The 11,422-nt window shown below is 44.3% G+C and overlaps 1 long non-coding RNA gene across 1 annotated transcript; it reads left to right on the top strand.

Moving 5' to 3' along the window:
- Nucleotides 1-3,404: 3,404 nt before the first annotated feature.
- LOC122672842 lies at nucleotides 3,405-9,146 on the top strand. Its single transcript, XR_006334491.1, has 3 exons — nucleotides 3,405-3,639; nucleotides 8,828-8,830; nucleotides 9,134-9,146. It is a non-coding gene; the product is annotated as an uncharacterized LOC122672842 (long non-coding RNA).
- The last annotated feature ends 2,276 nt before the right edge of the window (nucleotides 9,147-11,422 follow it).

The following is an 11,422-nucleotide window of genomic DNA, read 5'->3' as shown; positions in this document are numbered from 1 at the left end:
CCTGCACCCAGCGCGGCCACCACTGCAGCGCTGCCCGCGCACCTGCGCGGCCACCACTCAGGCGCAGCCTCACCAAGGCGTGGCCACACCCAGGCGCGGCCACACCCAGGCGCGGCCACCACTCAGGCACGGCCTCACCTAGGTGCGGCCACATCCAGGCGCGGCCTCTCACCCAGGCGTGGCTACACCGAGGAGCGGCCTCTCACCCAGGCGCGGCCTCACCCGAGCGCGACCACATCCAGGAGCGGCCTCTCACCCAGGCACGGCCACACCCAGGCGCGGCCTCACCCAGGCGCGGCCACCACTCGCCGCGTCCTCACCTAGGCGCGGCTACACATCCGGCGCGGCCTCACCCAGCACGAGATCGTGGGCACAAACGTGAGGTGGGGGGCCACTCACCTATGACCCGATCGTATCGCTACAAGACTCATGTCACCACCAGGACTCTAGACCACCGCTTAGAAGTCACGTCATCCAGACGGATTCAAGCACCAAGGACGTTATCACCACACGCGGATATCTATCCACCAAGGATCCTGATGCCACCAGGACACTCCCTCCCGCGGGGAGATGGCCAATCAGGATAGAGCCCCGTTACCCAGGGCCTCTATCCACTCAACGGCACAATCGTCAATCAAACGGGGACTCTCCACACCGCCATATGCTACTATAAAAGGCAAAGGTACACAACCCCATAGGGGACATCTAAACTCATACTGAATAATCACTATTCATCTGTTTGCGGCAGGAGATCTAACTTTGGCATCGGAGAGCCCTAGGCCGGGACCACACCGGTTTTCTCTGATTGACCCCTTTGGTCCACTTGTAGGTGACGGCACTCGCAGGACCGCTCGACGATTTCTTGACGCAACAGATATTTTGATGGGATCCAAGTATTAGTGTTATGAATTAGGAGATTATAAGTTTGGTCATATGGTCCAAGTGGGAGATTGTAGGAAATTTTTGATTGGCCAATTGACCAACTCCATCCCTATTCAATGGTTCCCGTTATGGGTTCCATTAAACTTGATCCTTTATGTTCCCTTACTAAGCTTCATTATAGGAGTATTAATCCTCTAGTCTAACTGTTAAATCTTTATGGGAGATTGATAGATTATGACTATTTAAGGAGGAGAAGGTCCCTCCCCTCATCTACGCACAAGCAACTCTTTACCCATTGAAAGAATTGTATATAGAAGGATTGAGGGAAGAAGTCCTTCTCTTTTTGTATTGAAATTCTTCTCATCAAAACACTGCAATGGCTTCATTAAGTTCCATTACAACTAATGACTCGACGGTGAACGATATGTCATTGTATTTTTATAGTATTGTAATGATTCATTGTATAGGGCAAAGATTCAATCGAGAATTATAATATTACTTATTCTCCTACACGCCCACCTTCTTGGATAGTCTTATGACTCTGGTCGGCTGCATTAGATCCACCGAAATGGAGTGTAACTGAATCCAGAACTTGCACCATGTGAAGTCCCATTCCTGGGCTGAGTTCCACAGCACGGCTCAAGGAGGAGCATGTTTCCAGCAACTGTCCATGGACCCTCCTTCAGGGCATTATCTCAATCCATGGAATGATGGAATTGGAACAAGAATATTCTCTTGCTTAGAGGGGAGATGTCTATTCTGTGACGAGGATTCCAGGCGGCAAGGAGGCCATCTGTTACTGCCTGTCTCCTGAATAGTCTTCCTTCGAGGATGCACCCTGCTAGAGTGTTGTCCCATAGCTTTGAGATCCTTATTTCATCAGCTGCATCTAAGGTGATCTCATCATCATCGGGTTCATTAATGGAGCTATCCAAAAGTGGTTCGTCTTCTTGTGCTGAGGAGGGAGCTATTTGAGAGGTTGGATATTCAGTTTGAGGAAGAGGGAGGGGAAGGATGGTAGTAACATGTGTACTGGGGGAACGATCTGGGGTTTCCATCGTAGGGAAATGGGCTAGGGAGCTCTGAAAGGAAAGATAAAGAGCAGATGAGAGGGGTATCTGTAAGGAGTTGAGAAAGAAGAAAAGAAAAACTAGAAGAGAGGGGTACTATGGGCAACAAGATCAGATGATAAAAGAGTTTAGAAAGAAAAGAAAGCAGGGATTGATGAACTTGAGAGTAGTTTAAGGAAGTAGGAACTAGGAAGGAGGAGATAGCACGCTCAAGGCGGAAGGAGATTGGGCACGCTCATGGAGGAGGGAAACATTTTAAGTAAATGCAGTTTTTTCTTTGTAATAGTACATAGATCAGACGTAAGGGGGTAAGGCATATTTCCATCGTGCACAACGTAGTAGGAGCATCAAGAGGGTAATGTATGTCTTAAGGCCGTTAAGGTGGATAAAGATCCTCTCTAATTCTTTAATCTGACAATACCTGGCAATGCTACCTTCACTGCACAACACATGGCACAAACAGATCTAATGGCCAAGAATGGTTTGCACCATTTCATGAAACTCTACCTGTTTGGCAACCGGATCTGCTCAACCCGAGTAGGAAAACCCAAAAAACACAGAAAGTAGAAAAAAGGAAACACTCTCAAATCGCAGATCTCTCGGTTCATCTTCTTCCTTTCTTCCCATCATTGGAGAGCTGCAGAGGTTACATCAGATCTACTTTCCTTCTTATTGTTTTGCAACAATTGACTCTGCATTCTCGTTTTATATTTTGAAGTGGCATGTTCCTCATTAACGGTGTATGGTGTTTGGTCTCTGGTCTCTGTGACTTTTGGGTGCTTTGGAAGGAGAACTCGCATAAATCCTTTGATGCAAAGTGAGCTAAGAAGCAAATCATTCATGATTCAAACCCACCAAATTCATCTCCTCTTTTACTCTTACAAATTTTGATGAGAAAAGCAACTCGACCCTTGTAACATAATCCTCTCCAAGGAATTTCCTGTTCTCTCAACACCGACCTTTAATTCTTCAGCTTAAAGCTTCTTCTGTTTTGTTTATTCTATTAATGCGCTCATAGAGTGAGAGAGTGAAGAGTAAAGATGGATGTTATTACACGAAGAAGTAGCGGCTAGGAATTCTGTGGTTGCTGGATTTGTTTAGGAGATTAGAATGAAGTGCGATGTAGTCAAAGGTGGGATAAGGTCTTCAATGGCGAAGAGAATTCTAAGGAAGGCGGTGGTGATGATAAAGGGCTTCTATTTTATACGCGGTTGAAGCATCAGATTGGTGGAACGACTGCAAAGAGGAAGATATGGAATGACAGAAGCCTCTTTCAGATAAGGAAGACGAGATCAGAATTGAAAAAATTTAGCGGTGAATCTTGTAAGGAGCTAAGTATGTCTGTTGATTCAATTGAGGAAAACCAGATTCAGATGAGGAAAACAAGATCAAATTTGCATAGAGTTTCTGATGAATACTGTAAGGAGCTTGATGCGTCTATTGGCTTCAATTCTCCTCGAAGATTATGGATGGATGATGATGGAATTGAAGCTGATGGAGAGGAGGAAGGAGAAGATGAAAAGGATGATTTAGAGATTGAGGTAGAGAAGAAGAGCTATGATGATAAGGAAGTCAACTTAGTAGAACAAAAATCCATTGACATATCAGAACAGAAACTCAAAGAAATAGAAGCAAAAATAAAGAAGGTTCACCAAATTCATCGAAAGCCAATACCCATCTCAGGAAAGTAGATCTGGTGTAACCTCTGAAGCTCTCCAATGGTGGGAAGAAAGGAAGAAGATGAACCAAGAGATCTGCAATTTGAGAGTGTTTCCTTTTTTTCTATGTTTTTTGGGTTTACCTACTCGGGTTGAGAGGATTTGGTTGCCAAAACGGGTAGAGTTTCATGAAATGGTGCAAACCATTCTTGGCCATTAGATCTGTTTGTGCCACGTGTCGTACAGTGAAGGTAGCATTGCCAGGTATTGCCAGATTAAAGAATTGGAGAGGATCTTTATCCCGTTAAGGTAAGGGTGTCAATGTGTAATCAGGAACCAAATACCGGATCCAGATCCTAATCGAATAACTTGAACCAAACCAGACCAATTTAGTATGGTTAAGTATTGGATCTAAAAATGTCTTTATAATTTGGTTCGGTTTGAATTCGGTTAGATCCGTTGGTTTAGGGTTTAGAGTTTTTATGGTTTAAGACTCTAAGTTGACGGTTAACCCTTAGTGCCTTAAAGCCTTAGACTCACTTACTCCTTAGTCCTTAAGTCTTACTAAATACGGGTTTCTTCATGATCACGATTTCTTCTGTAACTCTTCAATTCTTCACCTCTTTCTCTTTACTGCTTCATCTTCTCCGTCTCTAGTAGTGTTGCAGCAACTTCATGTTCGATTCTCCATCTTCAACAGCATTACAATTTCAACCTCCATGCAAGTTGGAGTTAATCTCTCTCTAAGCTTCTTCTGTGCTCATTAGTCTTGAATGAACACAACGAAGGCCGAAGAGCTTGTGCAATCTTCTGTAACTCTTCAATACTTCACCTCTTTCTCTTTACCGCTTCATCTTCTCTATCTCTAGCAGTGTTGCAATAGTTTCATGTTCGATTCTCCATCTTCAACAGCCTTACAATTTTAACCTCCATGCAAGTTGGAGTTAATTTCTCTCTAAGCTTCTTCTGTGCTCATTAGTCTTGAATGAACATAATGAAGGCTGAAGGTAGAGCTTGTGCAATCTTCCTTCCACTTCTTCATTTCCTCTCATCCTTTGGTCTTACTGTATTGTTCCAAGGCAAGCAAAGGCTGCAACACTGTGTATTGAAGGTATAGAAGTAATGGTCTCTGTTATACCCACACCCGAGATCCTAATTATTTATTATTTCTTCCTCGTGACTTGTAGATACAGCTGCCTTGTATGCCTGTGAGCTGTTATCAATGATGGTCAAGCCCAACTACAAGGTCATTGATTTTAGTATGGATTTGCCTGTCGAGAAAAGGTTCCTCAATCGGGAGTGGGGGAAATTCATCGATGGTGACTTCGTCGACTACCCTCCTAGTACAAGCCCTAGGAGCAAGTAGTACCAGAGGGAACACCCTGTGTCATGCCATATCGACACTTTGCTCATTGATGAGGTCAGTATCACAGTGAGGAAGCTCTTCGAAATCACGGGGGACACACTGTGATGGGCGAGGGGTAAGTTACTAACCTATTAATATGTGGTTTATCCTCCCCTTTAAGCCCTTGAAGTGCGGGCTTAAGCCCCGAGACTTTTCTTCATGTTTCAGCCCTTTTAGCTGCAACAGATTTACGATTGGACCCACTATTAGTGAGTCCAACTGATAATTCGTTTGTGCTATTGGGCCTGTTCATGTGTTTCCTTGTGTGGGACCTATGTCCCCGTGTTCTAGACATGATGACCATGTCTCCGGACATGGTGGACCCTACTCCTAACCTCCCTTGCAATTGTTGGACCTTGATTGTGGGCTCACAAGGCCCAAAACCTATTTTAACTAGAACCATGGTTACTAAGGCCCAGCCAAACAGGCCCTAAGTGACCACTTCATATAAATAGAACCTAAGACATTTATTGGCTCATTTAACATTCCACCAACCTAAGGACCGATCATTCAAGAGGAGAAGAGAAAGAAAAGGAAGGAAGAAGGGAAAAGGGAGAAGAAGGAGGGAAGGTCTTCCCACTTGGAGGGGCCATCATTGGCTCACCTTGCTTAGGTAAGAGCTCTCAAATCTCTCCCTTCCTCTTCTCTAATTTTGAATTTAATGGCATTTGTGGAGTTCAGTTTTAGCCTAGGGTTCCCTTGGAACCCAATGTTGCTAATGGAGCGCTTACCCTAGCTCATGGATGGTTTAATTGTCAAACCCTGGCCTTGACTGACTGGAATCTTGACTGAAGGACAGGAACCCCTGACATGGCATCCAAGCACACTGTGGAGTATCACTCAAGTGATTGAAATTGATGAAGAAACCCTGAGGATGTCTTCCTACATACCTGTCAGAAGATGGATTGTTGATCCCTGCAGTTGCTTGGCCCACAGCATAATGTACTGCTTGAACACTAGGTATTCTCTCTCCTCTCCATAAATGTGGGTCCCACCCCCGAAAATAGGTTTAAAATGCCCTGAGTGACATAAGGGTGCAAGGCCCTGACCCTGAGTCAAACCCCTGTGCAAGCCCACAGAGAATCAGCCTTGCTGAAATCTCTGGGCGATGCACTGGGCGATGTAGACATCACTCAGAGACATCGCCCAAAGTGGGAAAAAGCAGTTTTTCCATGATTTGATCTGTGGGGACCACCCATATTGGACATGGGCACCCTCCATAGGTTGAGGGAAGTCTGAGGGACCACCTCATACCCTTGGATCACTGTGGACCCCACCTAAGTACCCAGAATAGCAAAGAATCAGGTTAAAAATGTATTTTCAAAAGGGGCCTTAGCAGCCAAACAGACCCTAGTTATGGGTTGGGCTATAAATAGGTGTGCCTTAGGCTCATTTAGAGCTCTTGGCACTATTGAAACTGTGGAGGGAAGGAGAAGAAAGAAAAGAGAGAAAAGAGAAGGAGAAGAAGAAGAAAAGAGAAAGAGAAGGACGAAGAGAGCAGCCTTACCTCCAAGACCCTGATTCGTGCAGCCCTAGACTTATGCAGGTATAAAATCCCTGCCCTTACCTGCTGCCTTACAGTTTACCATTCTTATTCATGATTCTCTGTGTTTTTGATGGATTTCAAACCATTGGCAACCCAGAACAGCTGGGGGCTGCCATGGACCATCTCAGATCCAACATGCAAACATGATGCATGAAGGATCTGAGCATTTTATTATGTTTTTCACATCTGTTTTGCATCTGAGACCGAAACCCAGGCTGCACTGCCCTGTTACACCAAGAACAGGCAGTCTGGGCTCAGTTTAGTGTGCCCTAACTGCATGCAACCTTACCCAGTGCTGTAACAGCCTTGGATCATTGTAATAAACATGAATCTAGCCTTGCATGTAGTCAAAACCATGATTTGCAACTGAAGATATGCTGGGTTACTATTCACTGGGCTGTCTGGGCAGCTCCTGGCAGCCAAGTGGTGGGCCCAGGTGAAAATCCACCAAGACCAGTGCAAAGTATACCCCTGGGGGTCCAAGATGACCTAACATGCATAGGGAGATGATCCATGCACTGCCTATGATAAAAAACCTTGGAATCTCAGCCTGATTCCAGTTTTGCAATCTCTGGGCGATGCACTAGGCGATGCAGACATCACCCAGAGACATCGCACAGTGAATGAAATCTTGCTGGATTGCTGATCTGATTTGGGGATCTTCACCCATAGGCCATAAATCAGTGTAGGAAGGGGGAAAATGACCAAAATGCCCCTCCCCACATCAGTCCACATGTATGTGAAGGTCCTGCAGCACTGTCAAGTTGGGGACTGTACTGTGAAGCTTGAATAACCTAGGGACATGTACTAATGTGACAAATGATCATTTTACCCCTAGACCACAAACTCTGGATGATGCACCGAGACATATGCCTAAGGCCCAGTGCAAGGCCCAGAGATTTCCAAGTGATGACCAATTGTGGATCGAGTCAACCCAGTGAGCCTAGATCAACCCTAGGACATCCAAAAATAATTCGGAATATTAAATGACATATTTCTGATTTACATCTGGGGTTTGATCCCGCGCTCGAGGCCTACAGGCAAACTGTAGTCGGAACTGAAACTACAACTGAATTCCTAGAACCAGACCCAAGTGAGTGAAATGTTATCATGTATGTACGTGTAACAATATTAATTATGCCGGCAATTTAAATTCTTTAATTATGATGGTGTGTTACTTATTCAATTAAAAATTCTCAATTAGTACACATCATGTGATTGTTGATCAACACTACTTGAATTTATCATGATGAATGTGATTGATAGACTAGATGCCGTAGTCGGCTTGGAAATGAGGCCGGTGGTAGCCCGTAGTATGGGATACGGTTGACACCGCTCGACTTATACGATGCCATATAGACATGGGGCTAGAGTTTCATCACCCGTGCTATGTACCGTTGCCAACAGAGGTTAAGATGTTAGATAGTTGTGAGGACTACCGTAAAACCTCGGGAGTTTACGCTGGGAAGCATCAGCACACCTGGGATGCCCCAGGGCAAATATGTCGGGAAGCCTCGGGCTACAAGCTTGGGAAGCACCAATAGGTGAATCTTGGCTATATGACACATAAAGTTTATCCTCGAATTACATGTCGGGAAGCACCGAAAGGTGAAATTAATATTGAGTCGGTTACCTCACAATTTCAATCTAGAGGGCCGGTTGGGCTGACCTGGGTAGGGAGATGCTGGAGCCGGCTGGTTCTCTCCGACAACTCACTGGGTGTATCGCGGGAAAGGGTAACCAAGCCCACACCATGGATACATGTATTGGGGATTGTAGTAGCACTGACCTGACTTAGTTGTATTGTTAGGTGGCTAATAAATAATCTGGACTTGCATATCATGTAGGATCATGTGGAATGTGGTTGCATATGCATGCATGATGATATGTTTTGCTCACGAGCTCAGTGGGGCTCACACTCTGTTATATATGTTTTTCTACTAGATGATTCTGTAGGTGGATGCCGCTGTGGCATGGCGGCTTATTATGAGGAGGAGAGAGCCCTTGTGATTATTCTGCTATTGGTGTGGACCCCGACGGAGGTCGTACCGATGATGCGGGCGTTCTCAGTGGTTATTGATGAAGATAAGTGAGGGGCATTTCTGATGCTTTTATCTTGGGGACTCCTTTTTATTTTTGATAGGAGTTTATCCCCGTTTCTGTTTCTGGTTTAGTTTTTTCTTTCCTTTTTGCTGTTGAGTTATCTCGCCCTGTATATATATGTACTTTTCTTTTGCTTATGTATATGTCAGCTTTGTCTTTTCAGTGTGTGGGTCGTACTGGGAATGTATCAGAACATACATGTATATATATCACCATCATTCCCGTATCGCTACGCTTTCTCTTTTGTTATTATAATTGTAGTTTATCTGCAGCACTCTGATCTTACTTGTAGTAATGTGACGAATGTGGGACCGTGAATGTATTAACTGCTTCTAGATCCGTGGGATTTGGCGGATTGCCGTTATGTAATTTGGGTCACCTACCTAATCCTCCCAGGGGTGGTTTGGGGTGTGAAAGAGTTTGGTATCAGAGCTTGAGGCTCTTCTTACATTCACGGGATGCAGAATAGGAATAATAAGCTACCAACATTAAAACATGTAACAAAGTAAAAGTTACAGGGGAGGTGGATGTAATTAAAAGATAAAGATGCATAATTACATTAATTGAAAGATAACTGTGGCTGACCCACTACAAAAACTTTGATTGAAAGTACCACTTTCAATTTACACAAGCAGACAAAAAAAAAAAAAAAAAAAGAAGAAACCTACTACATAATCTATAAAGTGAGATAAAAGCTAGAACTACATAGTGACAGTTCAGACTGGAGCATATGGAAGCTGGCTGGAGTACTACTCTATCGGTGGTAAATCACTCGGTGGAGGCTGAGACTGGCGCAAGTCAACTTGGTAGAATGTATCCCAAAAGTCTAGGCATCGCTCCATAGATCCCTCTCTACTCTCAAAAGACGAGAAGCCTCGATCCATCCTGGTCGCCATATCAGTGATCTGAGTACTGAGGCCCTGGAACTTAGACATCACCTGTGACCACTCAGATGGCTCTGGCACATGCGAGCTAGTGGCACCTGTCGCCTGATATGGGGGCAAATCTGTGAACTATGTACCTATCCCCTCAAAGTCACCCTGCTCATCTCCTTGAATGTCTCCCTCATCACCCTGCATCTCTCTATACTCCTCATCGCTCTGCATCTCCATCTGATTCCCCTCCTCTGGATCACTACCTGGCTCCCCTGGTACCTTCATCTTCAAGATTGAGGTCTTGTTGATGGGCCTAGACCTGTCTCTCTCCATATACTCACCGCCCATGGGAACCCCAAAATGTTTGAAAACCAAAGTAAGGAACTTCCCATTTGGAAGGTTCCCATTTGAAGGGTTTTGGGCGTGATGCAACATGACCTGAAGAAGTAAATACGGGAGGTTTATCACTGGACCCCCCTTGCCTGCTCCTAGTAGGCAATAGGTAATGTAAGCTCTCATCATAGAAACACTGCCCCTGTTCCCACCTTTCGGGTAGATGTTGTACGAGACACATCTACTGATGATGCAAGCACTGGACTTATAAGAAGCCTCAGATTTAGGAGTGCTCTCAGAACCAGTCAATGCTTTGAAGACCCTCCCCCTGGTCTTCAAAGAGAACATATCAGAAATATCAACCCTGGGCTTATAATAACATCTCTCACCAGAATCTGGTAGCTCTAGGATCCCTGCTAAGGTGGCAGTGGTCAGTCTAATGTCCATCCCCTTAACTCTGCTCTGTAATCGAAATTCCCATGCCCCAGATGGCACTAGGTTACAATAAAAGTATCGAACCAAGTTGGAGTAACATGGCTCTGTGGGTGTCAACATAGAGGCCCAACCTAAGATGTGAACCTAGTGAACAAATTGTATTGATGGAAGTCATCCACCTGTACCACCCTTCCATTTACAATCTTTAGGGACCTAAACTTGTCCCAATCCCTACAATGCTCATACCTAGAGAATAGGAACCGATCGAACTCCGGCTCCTCTGATGATGAATCTTCCCTAGGAGAAGTAGGTGGCATAGATGAGGATGAGGAATGCTCACTCTCGGACCGTAGCCTCTTGCGTGCTACGGATTTCCTTGCCGTTCTGTGGCTAGTAGACATTAGGCTGCAAAGAGAGAAGAAAAGAAATAGTTAGGGCATGAGAAAGTGAAAAAAAAACACCCTAGCCAAAACAAGAAAAACAAAGAAAATGACCTAATGTAAGGAAAAAGGGCAAAGAATCTTACCTAGGGTTGCGTAGAATCGCGGGGGACTGGTGAAAGTGGAAGGAATTGGTGTGGAAAAGGTCACACTAAGCTCCAAAGCTCTACCCTAGGTGTTTAGAGAACTTTAGAAAAGAAATGAAGTGAAATGGGGCCCTCTCGGGCTGTTATATCTGAGCCCCGATTTTCTGGGCGATGCATCTAACGCCATTTTTACTGTTTTTGCATAACAGCTCATGGAAACTTGGATTTTGCCTAAACATACTTCAATAAACATAAAAACATGAATTTTTATAAAATATTCATATAAAGGAAATAGCATGTAACAAAAAAAAAATTTTAATTAATTAATTAAATAAATCCAAATATTACCTAATAACCTATTTAGGAGAGTATAGCTAATGCTTGGAGATTTCTAATGTGAAAATAAGACACATAGGGAATTTAGGAATTCTATTTTCTTCTCTATGTAAGTAAATAATGACCAATAAATATGCCTATGCTTATATGTAAATGGTGTGCACATAAGTATTTGATGATATATGCCTAGTACCATGCATGTATGAACCGAGTGGTGTGATGCTATGCAAATTTGAACATAGATATTTAGGTA

Source organism: Telopea speciosissima, chromosome 8 (assembly GCF_018873765.1).
Source record: "Telopea speciosissima isolate NSW1024214 ecotype Mountain lineage chromosome 8, Tspe_v1, whole genome shotgun sequence".
Lineage (NCBI taxonomy): Eukaryota > Viridiplantae > Streptophyta > Magnoliopsida > Proteales > Proteaceae > Telopea > Telopea speciosissima.
Note: the sequence above shows the minus strand (reverse complement) of the source record. Positions and strands in the feature narration are given on the sequence as shown.